This window comes from Ranitomeya variabilis, chromosome 4 (assembly GCF_051348905.1).
Source record: "Ranitomeya variabilis isolate aRanVar5 chromosome 4, aRanVar5.hap1, whole genome shotgun sequence".
Lineage (NCBI taxonomy): Eukaryota > Metazoa > Chordata > Amphibia > Anura > Dendrobatidae > Ranitomeya > Ranitomeya variabilis.
Genome location: NC_135235.1, coordinates 688,847,553 through 688,868,070, shown reverse-complemented (window position 1 = coordinate 688,868,070; position 20,518 = coordinate 688,847,553). Strand labels below are relative to the sequence as shown.

Here is a 20,518-nt window from a genome sequence, read left to right as displayed (position 1 = left end):
CCTCAAGAAAGCAACGCAGCGCCTGGGGAATACTTGCCGCACCCTCTGGTCTCCGGGTATCCACAATCCTGCTACCGGGCTCTACATCACACGCAGGGGCTGTGGCAGGACTTCGGGGAGCTGTGCGGCGCAGATACTTCCTGCCTTCGGGCGTCCCGGAGCCTCGGGGGGATCTTTCGAAGCCGCGGCTTCGCTCCACTGCCGGACCTGGTTTCGCCAACTGCACGCAGAGGAGACCCTTCCCACTTTCCCACCGCATCGCCAGCTCCCAGGACTTCATCCTCTCTCTGGGGCCTGCGTTGGAGTGACACGCAGGGGATGACAGCAGCTCCAGAGACGGTAAGAGCAGCATCTCCAGTCCTTCCCTCACACCTTCCTGGAGCTGTAGAAGATCATCATATATATTCCCCTCTGTGCCCCTAGCTCCTAATATAGGAGTAGAATCAACACTAATCTGTGAGATATAGAGGGAGGAGAGCTACTATATATTTACAGCAACACCTGAGGTATGCTGTGACCTTTGCTCCTCCTAGTAATCTACTCTCTACCACTAAGCAGAACTAAAACAGAGGAGAAGCTGCTTATTGAGCCAACTAGCAGGCTTTGAAAACAGTCATAAGTGGACATACGCTGGCTGACAACTGCTGAACTCTTTGGGCAACAGCTTAAAATTACATCTGAGTAGGGGGGCGTGGCCTGACTGCTCTGGGGAGGGGACGTGGCCGACAGGAGCTCCTGCAGCAACATAGAAAATAATAGATTATAAAAGTCCATAATCAAACATTTCAGCCGCATAGCAGACTGTGCTGGAGACAAGCGGTGGAGTCTGGGCGGGAGGAGGACGAACCACGCTCCTCAGGCTTCTTCAAAAACCATATACCTGGAACACAATATAAGCCACATAATTCTTGGAGATAAGGACAATAGAGAAATCTAGTGGCCAATTTGAGAATTACACATCGAAATAATATTCTCTAACCAACTGAAACATTAGCTACACACTATCTAGCGCTACTGGAAACCTCCTAAATTACAAAATTACCCTAAAAATCCCATCTGCAAAGACTCTTCTTAACAACTTATATGTCTTCTCACAGCACTTATAAAAATATCTATATGCTGAACTGAGCCCCCCCCCCCTCAGAATATTAACAAGGAGGGCACGGGCAGCCTTGGTGAAATATCAAAATGGCACACTAGGGCTTGCACCAAGGGCACTAACATGCACTCATAAGTTTCGTCAACCTCCGCGACCAGAGATGTAAGATATACCAAGTCTTGAAATGATGCACCCTAAAAAATCTACAGTGCCTGAAATCAACACCAGGTCAATAACTCAGTTGCTATCTCAACGTGCAAAGTCTACAAGTCGTAACATGTCAGTCTCACAATCACCCTCGGCAAATTCTAACAGTCCTCCCCAGAAGTCTCAGCAGAATGATGCTGCAACATTAGCCAACCTGATTCCTATGACAATGGAGGAACTTTTAATTAAGCCCCGAGGGTGGTTTGCACGTTAATGACCAGGCCAATTTTTACAATTCTGACCACTGTCCCTTTATGAGGTTATAACTCTGGAATGCTTCAACAGATCTTGGCGATTCTGACATTGTTTTCTCGTGAGATATTGTACTTCATGTTAGTGGTAAAATTTATTCGATATAACTTGCGTTTATTTGAGAAAAAAATGGAAATTTGGCGAAAATTTAGAAAATTTCACAATTTTCCAAATTTGAATTTTTATGCCCTTAAATCACAGAGATATGTGGAGCGCCCCCACACCGCCGCAGGGCCGAGGGGTACCCGGAGCCGGGCCTCTAGGTCTCAGTCCTGGGGTTGTCACGGTGGCTAGACCCGGTCTGTGGCCCTGTCTGTCAGTGGGGGACGTCCGGTGCAAATAAGTGATGTTATAACGGTGGTGTAGCGGTGCAGTGGTGGGGTGCAGGTCGCGGTAAATAACGAGGACACCAGGTTGCAGTCTCTTTACCTCTTTACTGGAGATCTCTCGGTCCTCAGCCCAGAATCCGGTTCACCAGGCTGCGCAAGTCCAGCCGGTCCAATGGCACCTCCAGAGTTCTCCTCACAGGTGGAAATCAGTGCCTTCCTTCTTAGCGCTATGTGTTGTAGTCCTTCCCTGCTGTGCTCACGGAAAGTACCCCACAACGGTTGTGTCTGTTTCTTAAGTTCCCTCACAACTCGATTAATTGATGTTCTTCTCGTATTCCGTCCCTCCCTGTTATTCAGGTTGGAACGGCACCCGTTTGTCAGGTAGGCCTGGAGTTCTTCCGGGACCCTAGAGACGCCCCTCTCCCGCAATTGCCCCCCAAGACTTCATAGGTGATATGTGGTAGACAGCCCGCCTTAAACTGACTGCCCTGCCGCTGTTTGGAGTATGGCTTGAAGCTGTATGCTATTCCACTCCCTCGGCGTTCCGGCCACCGGTAATGCGCCTCAGTAGGATGTTGCTCCGGTCCTACAGCATGACCCCTACTGGTATTCTCCTTTTGCTTGATCTCGTTTCTCACTCAGCACAATCTATCTCGCTTCTAGTCCTTTCTTAGGGCACCGCCGCTATGCTGAGCAGGCACGGTCCCGTTACGTTCTTTCCAATGCCAAGCCTCTGCCAGGATCCCACCCCTGACAGAGGCCCTACTGTCTCTTCCTCCACAACACCCTCTGCCACAAGGTGTTGCTTCGTTCAATCCAGTCAGCTTTCTCTTCTAACTTCCTGCCTGACCCCCAGTTTACCCACTATGGTGGGGAGTGGCCTAATGAATAGCACCCTTAGCTCCCCCCGGAGGCCCTGCTGTGAAACATATTGGTGTCTGTGATACCTGTTCAGAGGAACTCCTTCAGTGCCATCGAACGCACCATGGCTCCCCGTAGTGGCGGATCCACAGTACTGCAACGACCAGGACTCTGGGGCGCTGCACTCCCCCCTGGTTAAACACAGTACTCCGGGACTGGGAAGAAAACAACAATACAGGTTAGCAAAAAGACATACAATTTTGTTGAGTGCAAAACAATAAGTATACTTGAACAGGCTTCCCTTTATGGGAGGTGAGGACACTAACGTTACAAACATAATTAAACATCATAGCAACAGGCTACCATCAACTCTCATTACCCAACCGGGTATTCTACTAAGTGCAATTTAATGAACAATAATTTAACATTGCCTTCAAGGAACATACACTCCTAGCTCGCTAAAGGCCTTCCCATAATCACATTACAGGGCAAGTTAACTGTTTCATTCTCCTACTTTGAACCTGCAGGACCGCCTGTCCCTATGGCACCAGACCTACTGCCTCTCCTTTCTTTTACAGGACCGCCCCGTTCAGCCAGGGCCTACTGCCTTTCGCTACTATACATGGTATAGACATAACATTCCTTTCAATTAGAGAACATGGAGCCGGCTCTACTTGGCTCCTATTAGGACTCACTTCTTAACCCCTACGGGTTCACTCTCTGTCCTTAGTAACGAACTAACTTTCTATGGGGACTCAGGGTTTACCTTCTATCCTCACCTTCATTATTACTTTCTTACTTTCAACTAAGCAGAACTCTAAATCTACCCCTACGGGCTTTCTGCATCTTTCTTTTCAAAGAACATTATCTAGGTTTCACATTTTAAACAAATTAAACACACATAACTTTCCTATATGCAAAACAGTTACATTTCTTCCAGAGCATCATCATCAGTATTCCTTCACATTTAACTAGTTAAAACACATACAACTTTTTTTTTTTTTTTTTTGTTCAAACATTATCATTGCATTACTGTTCTAAAACAGTATCTCTCATAAGTACGCTGTTGGACATCCCCTTTAAAAGAGGATCAAGTCTGAGGTAGTTCGTCTTCTCAGCCTACCAGTCCATGCTCAGCAAAGGTTCCAGAACGGTATCTTCACAAAGAGTCTTTAAATAAAACCAGTAGGAAGCGCCTTTAATAAGGTGCAAACTATTTACAAGAAAGTTTGGATCATGCACTGTTCATGATTTCTCAGTTTGTAAAACTTGTGCAAAACTGTAGAAAAACAAACAATAAGGATCCCGGGTCAACTAAGGGATCCATAGAGAGTTAACCCTGGACGGGTTTAGCAGCAAACAATCAGGAACAGTAACTATTTACATTTTTGAAGCATTCAATTTCAGAATCCCCCACGAGGCGCCACCTGGCGGGTGAACCCCTGCTGTACGGGCAGTTCGGATTCCAGGTTCACTCCCGCGGCCAGGTACACCCCATGGGTGCGGGTCTGTTGCACAACCAGATCGTGTGCGGTGATGAGGGTCTGCGTTCCCACTTCTTTCTGCGCTGGTACATCAGGAACATCGGTTACTTGAAAAGGCACTTCCTTGGCCACTACGGTGGTTGCGGGGGTCATGCGGCAGATCGCAGGTTCTGTGATCAGACAGGTGGGGGCGACCAGGGTGGTTACAGATCGGTCACACGGTGGCACTTTGGCTACAGGGGCTGGTTTCTCTTTCTTGTAGACGTTCAGAGCAAACCACCCCTTTTCCCCAAAATGCCGGGTGTAAGTAACGCTGTCCCCCGGGTAGAGGTCCCGATCGGGGTGGCCCTCTCTAAGGTGCGACTCGACATCCCGTCGGTTGACAAAGATCTCCGCGTATAGCCCCGGTTCCTTAATAAAGCCCCAGCCTCCTCGGAGTTTAAAGGTAGTGACGATGCCCTGCCGGCGCGGGGCCTGGTGAGTGGTGGGGTCCTTACGGGCCCGATCCTTGACCGCCAAATCCTTTTGATGGTGGGCCTCCCGCCCAGCCTGATGTATTTTCTCCTCCTCTCGCCACCGGTGTTCTAGCTGGATTCGGTATTCCTCCCAGCTTAGGGCCTGTACCATCTCCCCCTTCTGGGTCTCCACCCCGGGGAACCCCATAAGATTGGATCCGGGGTTCACCCAGCGGCACACCGTGCGCTCCGCGTGGACCTCACACAGCAAGGGAGTAGGGGTGATTGGGGCTCGCATACGGTGTTCCATGCCCGTGGCTTCCTCCCATGGTAGCAGGCGCTGGAGTCTATGGGTTCCCGGGAGAGGTGGTGCCGCTATGGGACCCACTAACACACCCTCGGCTGGCGGGGCAGGATCGGCGGACTCACCAACTGGTACAAGTTCACTTTCCGCAGCAGGTCCCGCTGGTTCTTCCGATGAGGACTCCGATGTCCGGGAACCCTCTACCGGCTCCACCGGGTGCGGAGCCTGGACTCTCACATTCAGTTGGAGGAGCTGGTTATATAAGTCCTCCATCTCGGCTCTCAGGAATCTGGTGTTATCCACGGAGGACGGGCTGCTGGGCTCATCCGGGTAGTCGGGGGAGACTTCCACTTCAACCCCACTGTCGGGTTCGGAGCTGCTGGCCATAGCGTCCTCCACGCGGGTCACTTCCTGGTCTTTTTCCCGCTCTCTCCTTCGGGAGCGGTTTCGTTTTCTCTGCCTCCGCCCCCCATTAAGGATTAGGAGGCGGATCTCTGCTGCTGACGGACACGTCCTCACCGTGCAGAAATATTTAGACTGGGCGGCCATTACTGTTCGCGCTCTCCAGCTTGCCTACGCCCACTTCACGCCCCTCTTCTCTTCCTGCGCTCTCCTCAGCGCTACAATGGCGGCGGATTTTGGCGGCAAATGGCACAACACACAGTCCTCTCAATAAAGTACAGTCCAAGCACAATAAATCACAGTCTCTAGGCACACATGACCTGATTCTTCAGGCTTAAGTAGATCCTGTTCGTGACGCCAAGATTTGGAGCGCCCCCACACCGCCGCAGGGCCGAGGGGTACCCGGAGCCGGGCCTCTAGGTCTCAGTCCTGGGGTTGTCACGGTGGCTAGACCCGGTCCGTGGCCCTGTCTGTCAGTGGGGGACGTCCGGTGCAAATAAGTGATGTTATAACGGTGGTGTAGCGGTGCAGTGGTGGGGTGCAGGTCGCGGTAAATAACGAGGACACCAGGTTGCAGTCTCTTTACCTCTTTACTGGAGATCTCTCGGTCCTCAGCCCAGAATCCGGTTCACCAGGCTGCGCAAGTCCGGCCGGTCCAATGGCACCTCCAGAGTTCTCCTCACAGGTGGAAATCAGTGCCTTCCTTCTTAGCGCTATGTGTTGTAGTCCTTCCCTGCTGTGCTCACGGAAAGTACCCCACAACGGTTGTGTCTGTTTCTTAAGTTCCCTCACAACTCGATTAATTGATGTTCTTCTCGTATTCCGTCCCTCCCTGTTATTCAGGTTGGAACGGCACCCGTTTGTCAGGTAGGCCTGGAGTTCTTCCGGGACCCTAGAGACGCCCCTCTCCCGCAATTGCCCCCCAAGACTTCATAGGTGATATGTGGTAGACAGCCCGCCTTAAACTGACTGCCCTGCCGCTGTTTGGAGTATGGCTTGAAGCTGTATGCTATTCCACTCCCTCGGCGTTCCGGCCACCGGTAATGCGCCTCAGTAGGATGTTGCTCCGGTCCTACAGCATGACCCCTACTGGTATTCTCCTTTTGCTTGATCTCGTTTCTCACTCAGCACAATCTATCTCGCTTCTAGTCCTTTCTTAGGGCACCGCCGCTATGCTGAGCAGGCACGGTCCCGTTACGTTCTTTCCAATGCCAAGCCTCTGCCAGGATCCCACCCCTGACAGAGGCCCTACTGTCTCTTCCTCCACAACACCCTCTGCCACAAGGTGTTGCTTCGTTCAATCCAGTCAGCTTTCTCTTCTAACTTCCTGCCTGACCCCCAGTTTACCCACTATGGTGGGGAGTGGCCTAATGAATAGAACCCTTAGCTCCCCCCGGAGGCCCTGCTGTGAAACATATTGGTGTCTGTGATACCTGTTCAGAGGAACTCCTTCAGTGCCATCGAACGCACCATGGCTCCCCGTAGTGGCGGATCCACAGTACTGCAACGTCCAGGACTCTGGGGCGCTGCATATGTCATGCAAAATACTTAATAAGTAACATTTCCCATATGTCTACTTTACATCAGCACAATTTTGGAACCAAAATTTTTTTTTGTTAGGGAGTTATAAGGGTTAAAAGTTGACCAGCGATTTCTCATTTTTACAACACCATTTTTTTTTAGGGACCACATCTCATTTGAAGTCATTTTGAGAGGTCTATATGATAGAAAATACCCAAGTGTGACACCATTCTAAAAACTGCACCCCTCAAGGTGCTCAAAACCACATTCAAGAAGTTTATTAACCCTTCAGGTGTTTCACAGGAATTTTTGGAATGTTTAAATAAAAATGAACATTTCACTTTTTTTCACACAAAATTTATTTCAGCTCCAATTTGTTTTATTTTACCAAGGGTAACAGGAGAAAATGGACCCCCAAAGTTGTTGTACAATTTGTCCTGAGTACGCTGATACCCCATATGTGGGGGTAAACCACTGTTTGGGCGCATGGAAGAGCTCGGAAGGAAGGAGCGCCATTTGACTTTTCAATGCAAAATTGACTGGAATTAAGATGGGACGCCATGTTGCGTTTGGAGAGCCCCTGATGTGCCTCAACATTGAAACCCCCACAAGTGACACCATTTTGGAAAGTAGACCCCTTAAGGAACTTATCTAGATGTGTGGTGAGCACTTTGACCCAACAAGTGCTTCACAGAAGTTTATAGTGCAGAGCCGTAAAAATAAAAAATCATATTTTTTTCACAAAAATGATCTTTTCGCCCCCAATTTTTTGTTTTCCTAGGGGTAAGAGAAGAAATTAGACCACAAAAGTTTTTGTGAAATTTGTCCTGAGTATGACGATACCCCATATGTGGGGGTAAACCACTGTTTGGGCGCATAGCAGTGCACGGAAGTGAAGGAGCGCCATTTTACTTTTCAATGCAAAATTGACTGGAATTAAGATGGGACGCCATGTTGCGTTTGGAGAGCCCCTGATGTGCCTAAACATTAAAACCCCCCACAAGTGACACCATTTTGGAAAGTAGACCCCCTAAGGAACTGATCTAGATGTGTTTTGAGAGCTTTGAACCCCCAAGTGTTTCACTACAATTTAGAACGCAGAACCGTGAAAATAATTTTTTTTTTTGTTTTCACAAAAATGATTTTTTAGCCCCCAGTTTTGTATTTTCACAAGGGTAACAGGATAAATTGGACCCCAAAAGTTGTTGTCCAATTTGTCCTGAGTACGCTGATACCCCATGTTGGGGTAAACTCCTGTTTAGGCGCACGGGAGAGCTCGGAAGGCAAGGAGCACTGTTTTATTTTTTCAACGCAGAATTGGCTGGAATTGAGATCGGACGCCATGTCACGTTTGGAGAGCCCCTGATGTGCCTGAACAGTGGAAACTCCCCAATTCTACCTGAAACCCTAATCCAACAACACCCCTAACCCTAATCCCAACGGTAACCCTAACCACACCCCTAACCCTGACACACCCCTAATTCTAATCCCAACCGTAAATGTAATCCAAACCCTAACTTTAGGCCCAACCCTAACCCTAACTTTAGCCCCAACCCTAACCCTAACTTTAGCTCCAACCTAGCCCCAACTCTAACCCTAGCCCCAACCCTAACCCTAGTCCTAACCCTAGCCCTAACCCTAGCGGGAAAATAGAAATAAATACATTTTTTTAATTTTATTATTTTTCCCTAACTAAGGGGGTGATGAAGGGGGGTTTGATTTACTTTTATAGCGTTTTTTATATCGGATTTTTATTATTGGCAGCTGTCACACACTTAAAGACGCTTTTTTATAGCAAAAAAGTTTTTGCGTCTCCACATTTTGAGACCTATAATTTTTCAATATTTTGGTCCACAGAGTCATGTGAGGTCTTGTTTTTTGCGGGACGAGTTGACGTTTTTACTGGTAACATTTTCGGACACGTGACAGTTTTTGATCACTTTTTATTCCAATTTTTGTGAGGCAGAATTACCAAAAACCAGCTATTCATGAATTTCTTTTGGGGGAGGCGTTTATACCGTTCCGCGTTTTGTAAAATTGATAAAGCAGTTTTATTCGTTGGGTCAGTACGATTACAGTGATATCTCATTTATATCATTTTTTTATGTTTTGGCGCTTTTATACGATAAAAGCTATTTTATAGAAAAAATAATTATTTTGGCATCGCTTTATTCTGAGGACTATAACTTTTTTATTTTTTTGCTTATGATGCTGTATGGTGGCTCGTTTTTTGCAGGACAAGATGACGTTTTCAGCGGTATCGCGTGTTATTCCACTTTTTGTTCGGCGGTATGATAATAAAGCGTTGTTTCTTGCCTCGTTTTTTTCTTTTTCTTACGGAGTTCACTGAAGGGGTTAACTAGTGGGACAGTTTTATAGGTTGGGTCGTTACGGACGTGGCGATACTAAATATGTGTACTTTTATTGTTTTGGTTTTTTTAATTTAGATAAAGAAATGTATTTATGGGAATAATATTTTTTTTTCTTTATTTAGGATTTTTTTTTTTTTTTACACATGTGGAATTTTTTTTTTTTACTTTGTCCCGGGGGGACATCACAGATTGCTGATCTGACAGTTTGCACAGCACTCTGTCAGATCAGCGATCTGACTTACAGCGCTGCAGCGCTCCAGAGCACCTGCTCTGGACCCGGAAGTAGTCCCTGCAGGACCCGGATGCAGCCCCGCGGCCATTTTGGATCTGGGGCCTGCAGGGATAGGAGGTAAGAGACCCTCGCAGCAACGCGATCACATCGCGTTGCTCTGAGGGTCTCAGGGAAGCACGCAGGGAGCCCCCTCCCTGCGCGATGCTTCCCTATACCGCCGGAACACTGCGATCATGTTTGATCTCAGTGTGCTGGGGGTTAATGTGCCGGGGGCGGTCCGTGACTGCTCCTGGCACATAGTGCAGGATGTCAGCTGCGATAGTCAGCTGACACCCGGCCGCAATCGGCCACGCTCCCCCCGTGAGGGCAGCCGATCGCGCTGGACGTACTATCCCGTCGGTGGTCATACGGGCCCACCCCACCTAGAGGGGATAGTACGTCCGATGTCAGAAAGGGGTTAAGGTTAGGGGTGTGATTATGGTTATGGTTAGTGTAACGGGGTCTACTGTGCTGTAGTACCTCTTTAGGTACCACCCCGTGTTTCAGGAGGTCCACTCTGCCTTGGCTGGATTCTGAATGAAGGACACTGGCTGGAATTCCTTGGTTACATGGGTGCATATAAAATCTCACTGCTTCTCCACATATTCCCAGTCTAACAACACTTAATTCACAGCACACAGAATATATAACACAGATACAGAGGGCAGGCCAATAGAAAAACAGCAGGCCAGACATACATTACAATAGCCGCAGGTGGCCGGAGCCTGCTGATATTTACTGTGGGAATTACAAAGGTGGGGGAGGTCAGAAGAATATCTTGTCCAGGGGCGCAGCCTGTGGACTGATGCATTTCACATGGAACCTATTATACATACATATACTGCATAACATATTCTTGGTGCTGGGGGGTTCTGTAACACGGCTCCCCTTTTCAGCGACGCGATCGGCATACACAGTCTGATCCTTAACGAATCGGTTTGGGGATGACCGAAGTTTATGGTGTTGGTACTAGTTCCGTTTGTTGACTAAGTCCATCGGCGTTACCATTTTATTTGCTGGGTCTGTAGTGGATGGTGAAGTCCAGAGGTTGTAGGGCTAAACTCCACCACAGTAATCTGGCGTTGTCTCCGGAGACCTGATTAAGCCAGACTAGGGGATCATGGTCCGTTAGGAGGGAAAACTGTCATCCATACAAATATGGTTGTAACTTTTTGAGTGCCCATACTATTTCCAGGCACTCCTCGATGGCCGCATAGCTCACTTCACGGGGCAGTAGTTTCCGACTCGGGTAAGCTACCGGGTGTTCTTGGCTGTCCGGCCTGACTTGGCTTAGTACTGCCCCCAATCCAAACATAGAAGCGTCCGTGTGAACAAGGAATTATTTAGTTGGATCGGGTGCAGCCAATACAAGGGTATTGGTGAGGGCGTCCTTTATCTGGCGGAAGGCTTCCTCACACTCTGGGGTCCAGGTTACCTGGCGGGGTTGGTTCTTACGGGTCAGATCAGTGAGGGGCTTGGCTATGCTGCTGTAATTGGGAACGAATTTCCTGTAATACCCCGCTGTCCCTAGAAACACCATGACCTGGGTTTTAGTGCGTGGGGTGGGCCATTTGGCTATGGCCTCGATCTTGGCTGGTTCTGGTCTCTGTTTCCCACTTCCCACCCAATGCCCTAAATACTGAACCTCTGCTTTGCCCACGTGACACTTGTTTGGGTTCAGGGTGATTCCGGCCTTGTGGATCCTGTCTAATACTGTCTCTAGGTGATTTAGATGCTCTTCCCATGTCGAGCTGTAGATGGCGATGTCATCCAGGTAGGCACACGCATAGTCCTGGAGACCATCCAGAAGCCGGTCAGCCAGCCTCTGGAAGGTCGCCGGGGCAGTCTTCATCCCGAATGGCATAACTCGAAACTGGAATAAGCTGAATGGGGTGACAAATGCAGATTTGGGAATAGCGTCAGGACTAGGGGGAATCTGCCAGTAGCCTTTGCATAGATCGATGGTGGTCAAATACTTTGCCCCTGCCAGCCGGTCTAACAACTCATCCACATGCGGCATGGGATACGCATCAGTCACTGTTTTCTCATTGAGCTTACGATAGTCTACACAAAACCGTGTAGTCCCATCCTTCTTGGGCACTAACACTACGGGGGATGCCCAGGGACTATCTGACTCTTCAATGACCCCTAAACGCAACATCTCTTGTATCTCTTGTCTCATCCCTTCTCGTACAGACTCAGGGACGCGGAAGGGGGTTGTCGCAGGGGGGTCTGATCCTGGGTCTCAACCTTGTGTTGTGCCAGGAGAGTGTACCCTGGTCTCCCTGAAAACATCCCCTGTCGCTGCCTCAACAATGCCTCCGCCTGCTGTCTCTCCCGGGGACTTAGGTCTTCACCCAAGTGTACCTGTTCCCATGTTTTAGACTGAGTCCTTTCCCCTAAAACATCAGGCAAGGGAAGCCCGGCTAAACCCTCTGCTTCAGGTGCACAGATGGCCACTACCTTTGAGATCCATGCTGTTCGACTTTACGTCCCCTTCTCCATGCGAGTGGTGGTGGTGTATCGTCCTCCCGGCCCCTCTCATCAGTTCCTGGATCATTTTGCCACCTGGCTTCCACACTTTCTCTCCTCTGACACCCCCACCCTTATCATGGGTGATTTCAACATCCCCATTGCTTCTCCTCTCTCCCCATCTGCTTCTCACCTTTTATCTCTAACCTCCTCTTTCGGCCTCTCGCAGCATACTAACTCTCCAATGCATGAAGAAGGAAACTCCCTTGACTTGGTCTTCTCCCGGCTTTGCTCAGTGGATGATTTCACAAACTCCCCTCTCCCGCTCTCTGACCACAACCTTCTTTCATTCTCTATCAAGAACTGCCATCCCACTCAGGTCACCCCCACTTTCCACACTTATAGAAACATACAGGCCATTAGCACCCAGAAACTTATGAAGAGTTTGCAGTCCTCATTGGCCCCAATCTTCTCCATCTCATGTCCTGAATCTGCTCTGAAGCATTACAATGAAACCCTGCAAAGTGCCCTGGATGAAGCTGCACCTCCTATACATAGAACAACTCAGCACAGACTGCGACAACCGTGGCACACGCTGCAAACACGTTTCCTGCAGCAGTGCTTCAGGTGCGCCGAACGTCTGTGGAGAAAATCTGATCTACCCGAAGATTTCATCCATTATAAGTTCATGCTAAAAACATACAACTCTGCCCTTCATCTCTCCAAACAAACCTATTTCAACACCCTCATCACCTCACTGTCAAATAACCCTAAACGTCTCTTTGACACTTTCCAGTCCCTACTCAACCCCAGAGAGCAGGCCCCAACCACAGATCTCCGCGCTGACGATCTGGCCAATTATTTCAAAGAAAAAATTGACCACATTCGACAGGAAATCATCTCCCAATCTCTTCATACCATGCACTGTCCTCCCTCCCCCACTGCATCTAGTTCACTCTCTGACTTTGAACCAGTTACAGAAGAAGAAGTAAGCAGGCTCCTTGCATCTTCTCACCCGACCACTTGCACCAGTGACCCCATTCCATCACATCTCCTCCAGTCCCTTTCCCCGGCTGTCACCTCTCACCTAACAAAAATATTCAACCTTTCCCTCACTTCCAGTATTTTTCCCTCCTCATTTAAGCATGCCATCATACATCCATTACTTAAAAAACCATCCCTCGACCAAAATTGTGCCGCTAATTATAGACCTGTCTCTAATCTTCCCTTCATCTCTAAACTCCTCGAACGCCTGGTCCACTCCCGTCTTACCCGCTATCTCTCAGATAACGCTCTTCTTGACCCTCTTCAATCTGGCTTCCGCTCTTTACACTCTACTGAAAGTGCCCTCACTAAAGTCTCTAATGACCTACTAACAGCTAAATTTAATGGTCACTACTCCATTCTAATTCTCTTGGATCTCTCTGCAGCATTCGACACTGTGGATCATCAGCTCCTCCTCACTATGCTCCGCTCCATCGGCCTCAAGGACACCGTTCTCTCCTGGTTCTCCTCCTATCTCTCTGAACGCTCCTTCACTGTATGTTTTGCTGGTTCCTCCTCCTCTCACCTTCCCCATACTGTTGGGGTTCCTCAAGGATCAGTCCTAGGCCCCCTCCTCTTCTCTTTGTGCACTGCCCCTATTGGACAAACAATCAGTAGATTTGGTTTCCAGTACCATCTCTATGCTGACGACACCCAATTATACACTTCTCCTGTTATCACGCCGACCTTTTTAGAAAACACCAGTGATTGTCTTACCGCTGTCTCTAACATCATGTCCTCCCTCTATCTGAAACTGAACCTGTCAAAAACTGATCTCCTCATGTTCTCTCCCTCTACTAACCTACCTTTGCCTGACATTGCCATCTCCGTGTGCGGTTCCACCATTACTCCAAAGCAACATGCCCGCTGCCTTGGGGTCATCCTTGATTCCGAGCTTTCATTCACCCCCCACATCCGATCACTGGCTCGCTCTTCTTATCTGCATCTCAAAAACATTTCTAGAATTCGCCCTTTTCTTACTTTCGACTCTGCAAAAACTCTTACTGTCTCACTTATTCATTCTCGTCTGGACTATTGTAACTCTCTACTAATCGGCCTCCCTCTTGCCAAACTCTCCCCGCTCCAATCTGTCCTGAATGCTGCAGCCAAGATCATATTCCTCACCAACCGTTACACCGATGCCTCTACCTTGTGCCAGTCATTACACTGGCTACCCATCCACTCCAGAATCCAGTACAAAACTACTACCCTCATCCACAAAGCACTCCATGGCTCAGCACCACCCTACATCTCCTCTCTGGTCTCAGTCTACCACCCTACCCGTGCCCTCCGCTCCAATAATGACCTCAGGCTAGCATCCTCAATAATCAGAACCTCCCACTCCCGTCTCCAAGACTTTACACGTGCTGCGCCGATTCTTTGGAATGCACTACCTAGGTTAATACGATTAATCCCCAATCCCCACAGTTTTAAGCGTGCCCTAAAAACTCATTTGTTCAGACTGGCCTCCCGCATCAATGCATTAACCTAACTCCCTGTGTGGCCTATTAAAAAAAAATAAATAAATAAAAAAAAAACCATAATCAGGTTCCTCGCATCATGTTCTCATACACATGCTACATACTTAGGCAGTTAACTGGTTCATGCAGCTTTACATGAACACCCGAGCCTTATACTATGGCTGGTCCAAATAACTAAAGCAATTGTTATCATCCACCTCTCGTGTCTCTCCTTTTCCTCATAGTTTGTAAGCTTGCGAGCAGGGCCCTCATTCCTCCTGGTATCTGTTTTGAACTGTGATCTCTGTTATGCTGTAATGTCTATTATCTGTACAAGTCCCCTCTATAAGATATAAAGCGTTGCGGAATATGTTGGCGCTATATAAATAAAAAATTATTATTATTATTATTACTACCTCTTCAGGGTGCTCCCGGTAGGGCTTCAGCATATTCACGTGGAACATGTGGATAACCCTGGGGTCGTCACAATCGGCGACATTATAGGTGGTGTCGGCTATTTTCCCCACTACCTGGTAGGGCCCCTGCCATGCAGCTTGGAACTTGTTCTGCCTAGTGGGCTCTAACACCAGGACCTTCTGTCCTATTTCCAAGGTGCGCTCTCTGGCCCTCCGATCGTACCATATGCGCTGGCGCCGCTGAGCCTCCTGCATGTTCCCACGTTCAGCCTGGGTCAGCTCCTGTAGGCGGTCCCGGAATTCCAGCACATAGGGTACAATAGGTACCCCTTCTATGGTGCCCTCCCCTTCCCAGTGTTCTAGCACTAAGTCTAGGGGTCCCCTTACCCGTCTCCCATATACCAGTTAGAACGGGGAGAACCCCGTGGATTCTTGGGGCACCTCCCGATAGGCAAACAGGAGGTGAGGCAAGAATTTCTCCCAGTCCCTGTAGGTCCTTTAGGACTTTTACCCAATGAGTTGTTTTAACGTCCCGTTAAAGCGTTCACACAACCCTTTGGTTTGCGGGTGGTACGGGGCGCTTCTAATGGACTTTATGCCGCACAGCTTCCACAGTTGGTTGGTCACCTCTGCTGTAAACTGGGTACCCTGGTCCGAGATAATCTCCCAGGGAAATCCAACCCGTGAGAAAACCTGGAGCAGGGCAGCCGCCACCGTCTCTGCCAGTATGTTAGGTAACGCAACCGCCTCTGGATACCGTGTGGCATAATCTACCACTGTCAATATATACCTTTTCCCTGACGGACTGGGTTTGGCTAACGGCCCTATAAGATCGACCGCTACTCGGCTAAATGGTTCCTCCACAATGGGGAGGGGGAGTAATTTGGCCTTGCATCGATCTCCCCTCTTGCCAATGTGCTGGCAACTGTCACAGGTCTGGCAGTACTGACGAACATCATAGGTTACCCCCGTCCAAAAGAAGTTTTGTGTCAGACGATGCCTGGTGCGACTGACGCCGAAGTGCCCGGCCAAGGGTATGTCATGAGAGATTCGCAGTAACTCCTGCCTGTACTTCTTGGGAACTACCAGCTGTCGTTTTATAGTGGGGCTCGTCCCTGTGTGGTGCTGCTCTGTGATCCGGTAGAGGAGTCCCTGCTTCCATATAAACTGTTCCCCTTCCAGTACCCCTCTCCCTTCTTGTGCCTTCCCACGATATCCCTCCAATGAAGGATCCTCAAGTAACTCCCTCTTAAATTCATCTGGTGTGGCCCAAGAAATGTGCCTGGCTATGAGAATACGTGTAGGGCTGGGATGTCTTACCTGGCCCTCCGAGTGTGATTTCGCCTCCGAAGCTCGATCTTGTCTCCGGGTGGTCACAGGATATGTCGCAGCCAGAGGCGCAACCGAGAAGGCAGACAACATGGGCCCCAAGTCATTTCCCAGCAAGACACCTGCGGGCACATCTTCCATCAAGCCGACCTCAACAAGGCCATCCCCGACTCCCCAGTTCAGGTGAATCCGGGCAGTGGGCAGTCGATGCATGGCTCCCCCTGCTACACGGACTGCCACTGTCCGGTCCATCTTCTCTTGGTCCTGGACAAGATGAGGCTTCACAAGGGTCAAAGTTGCCCCGGAATCTCTTAGTCCCTGCATACGTTTCCCATTAACCCACACGACCTGTCGATGCTGTTGTCAATTATCTGCCCGGGCTGCCTGCACAGGGTCCACTTCATGCAGCACTTCCTCCATCTCTTCCACCCCTTGGTTAGTCGTAGCCCCCAATGTCGGGTCAACTTCGCCTTGGTAGCAGTGCACAGCGGCCCGGTTGAAGGTAGCTGTTCCCGCCTTTGGCCACTGGATATGCTGAGTCCGGTTGGGACATTGTCTTTGCAGGTGGCCCAGCTGACGGCAGGTGTGGCATCGCGCCCCAGGGGAACTGTGGTAGGCCGGGTTTCTAGCTGGTCCCCCTACAATCTTTGGTGGTTTGGGGCCCTCCAGGTCCATGGGCGGACCCCTAGTGACCATCTTTGATCCGGACAACTGAGGCCTCCTGGCATCATGATGTTCATCGGCCAGGCGAGCGGCTTCCTCAAGAGTCGTTGGCCGCCTGTCCCGAAGCCATTTCTGTGTCTCGGGGGTTAGTCCATTAAAGAATCGTTCTAACAAGACGAGCTGGAGGACGTCCTCCTTAGTGGTTGCTTGGCTCCCTTGTACCCACTGTAGCAGTGACCGCCGTAATTTACAGGCCCATTCAGCGTGGGTATCGATTACTCATTTTATAAGTCCGCGGAACTTTTGGCGGTATGCCTCTGGTGTCGGAGCATACCGGGCCAAGATCACTTCTTTGATCGCTCATAGTCCATACAGTCCTCATCAGGTACCGTGCGATAGGCGTCCGCTGCCCGGCCTGTCAGCTTGCTGGCCAGAATCTGAACCTGTTCCTCCGGCTTCACTTGATGAAGGGCACACTGCTGCTCAAAGTCCTGCAGAAAGCCATCAACGTCTTCCTCTGCCTCCCCCAACTGTCGGAAGGCATTATACTGGATCTTTTTGTGGCTTACTGTTGAAGGTACCTGGGCGGAGGCCAGAGCTCCCCCTGCTCGCTGACTCTCCTCTCTCCGCTCTGCCATCTCCATCTAGGCCAGCTCCACTTTGGTCCGCTCTGCCATCTCCATCTTGGCTGTACCCTGGTCTGCTCTGCCATCTTTTCCTTCAGATCAGTACGCACATCAGCCATCACCTCTCGTATAATCTCTACTGCAGGGTTTGGGCCATAGAACGCCAGTCTGTTCTTTACCTTCCTCTGGAATTCAGTCTCCTCCATGTTCACATTGGGGGGCGCTGCACTGTCGTGTTCCATGATGGCTGCTATCAAATCCGCTTTTGTTTTGTTGCTGGCGATTAACCCTCGGGCTTCCACCAGATCTTTTACTGTAGTCCTATTTAACTTCTGGTAGTTGTTTTCCATTCATTCCTTTCCTCCTGTAGAAGGGGTCTCGCATCCCGCTGTCTGCCACCAGTGTAACGGGGTCTACTGTGCTGTAGTACCTCTTTAGGTACCACCCCGTGTTTCAGGAGGTCCACTCTGCCTTGGCTGGATTCTGAATGAAGGACACTGGCTGGAATTCCTTGGTTACATGGGTGCATATAAAATCTCACTGCTTCTCCACGTATTCCCAGTCTAACAACACTTAATTCACAGCACACAGAATATATAACACAGATACAGAGGGCAGGCCAATAGAAAAACAGCAGGCCATACATACATTACAATAGCCGCTAGGTGGCCGGAGCCTGCTGATATTTACTGTGGGAATTACAAAGGTGGGGGAGGTCAGAAGGAGAATATCTTGTCCAGGGGCGCAGCCTGTGGACTGATGCATTTCACATGGAACCTATTATACATACATATACTGCATAACATATTCTTGGTGCTGGGGGGTTCTGTAACAGTTAGTGTTGGGATTAGTGTTAGGGGTGTGTTGGGGTTAGGGTTCAGATTAGGATTAGGGGTGTGTTGGAGTTAGGGTTTGAGGTAGAATTGGGGGGTTTCCGTTGTTTAGGTACATCAGGGGGTCTCCAAACACAACATGCCTCCACCATTGATTACAGCCAATTTTGCATTGAAAAAGTCAAATGATGCTCCCTCCCTTCTGAGCTCTGCCGTGCACCCAAACAGTGGTTTACCCCCACGTATGGGGCTTCAGTGTACTCAGGACAAATTGGAGAACAACTTTTGAGGTCCAGTTTCTCCTGTTACCCTTGGAAAAATAAAATTGGGGGCTAAAATATCATTTTTGTGGAAAAAATATGATTTTTTATTTTCATGGCTCTACGTTATAAACTTCTGTCAAGCACTTGGGAGTTCAAAGTGCACACCACACAGCTAGATAATTTCCTTAAGGGGTATAGTTTCCATAATAATGTAATGTGTGGGGGATTTTCACTGTTTAGGCACATCAGGGGCTCTCTAAACAACATGGCGTCCGATCTCAATTTTAGCCAATTCTGAAAAAGTCAAACGGCACTCTTTCTCTTCTAAGCTCTGCCATGCGCCCAAACAGTGGTTTACTCCCACATATGGGGTATTGGCGTATTCAGGAGAAATTGCACAACCAACAAATTTTGTGGTTCATTTGCTCTTTTTACACTTGTGAAAATAATAAAAATTGGTTCTGAAATAAAATGTTTGTAAAAAAAGTTAAATGTTAATTTTTTCCTTCCACATTGCTTCAGTTCCTGTGAAGCACGTAAAGGGTTAATAAACTTCTTGAATATGGTTTTGAGCACCTTGAGGGGTGTAGGTTTTCGAATGGTGTCAATTTTGAGTATTTTCTGTCATGTTCACCCCTCAAAGTGACTTTAAATGTGAAATGGTCCCTAAAAAAATGGCTTTGTAAATTTTGTTGTAAAAATGAAAAATCACTGGTCAACTGTTAACCCTTATAACTTCCTAACAAAAAAAAATTTGTTTCCAAAATTGTGCTGATGTAAAGTAGACATGTGTGAAATGTTATTTATTAACTATTTTGTGTGACAAACTGCAAACATTTTAAAAAAAATTAAAAAATGTTCGCCATATTTCCATTTTTTTCATAAATAAACACAAGTAATATCGAAGAAATTTTACCACTGTCATGAAGTACAATATGTCACAAAAAAAAAATCTCAGAATCAGTGGGATCCGTTAAAGCGTTCCAGAGTTATAACCTCATAAAGTGACAGAGGTCAGAATTGTAAAAATTGGTCTGGTCATAAAGCTGCAAATTGGCTCTGTCACTAAGGGGTTAAGACCCTGGAACAGGTCAACCCTGTGGTCTATCGTCTTGGCCATCCTCCATGCCTTGGTATCACTGATACTTTTCATGTGTCCCTCTTAAGCTGCCATCACACTAGCAGTATTTGGTCAGTATTTTACATCAGTATTTGTAAGCCAAAACCAGAAGTGGAACAATTAGAGGAAAAGTATACTAGAAACATATGCACCACTTCTGCATTTATCACCCACTCCTGGTTTTGGCTTACAAATACTGATGTAAAATACTGACCAAATACTGCTAGTGTGAAGGCAGCACTAAAACCGGTTCACATGTCCCGGTTTTCTGATTAATCTGCCGGGACATCGGGCTCGTTCATGGACAATTATGAGGTGAACGCTATTGTTGGGTGCAAGGCGGTATGTGGCAAAAAATACTATCTGGTGGACTGGAAGGGTCATGGCCCAGAGGACAATACCTGGGAACCTATTGAGCACATTCTGGCTCCTCAGCTCATTGCAGCCTTTGAGCATATCGAGGCCCAAGGAGGGGGGCCCTATGAGGTGGGTAATGTTAGGCGTCGAGTTCCTGCAGCTGCACAGGGGGAATCTCGAACCATGTCTTCTGCGATCTCCCATTCTTCCTCAGCTGCAGAGGAGCCTGCTCAGCAGAGATGTCGGTCCCAGCGTCTTGCTCAGGCTGATGCTGTGCATCTGGTTACTGCTCCCAGGTCCATCTATTGTAACCAGCATCAGTCAGCGGCGAGCAGACGCTCCTGGGACTAAGTCCTGCTTTTTGCCTACTGGGCATGC

At 48.6% G+C, this 20,518-nt stretch overlaps 1 protein-coding gene across 1 annotated transcript in view; it reads right to left on the bottom strand.

Moving 5' to 3' along the window:
* Nucleotides 1-298: 298 nt before the first annotated feature.
* The window catches only part of LOC143767633 (uncharacterized), a 107,710-nt gene continuing 87,490 nt past the window's right edge, over nucleotides 299-20,518 (bottom strand). Inside the window, exon 8 of the mRNA XM_077256074.1 lies at nucleotides 299-880. The gene's annotated coding sequence lies outside the window, so the exon portion shown is untranslated. The remainder of the gene's footprint in view (nucleotides 881-20,518) is intronic.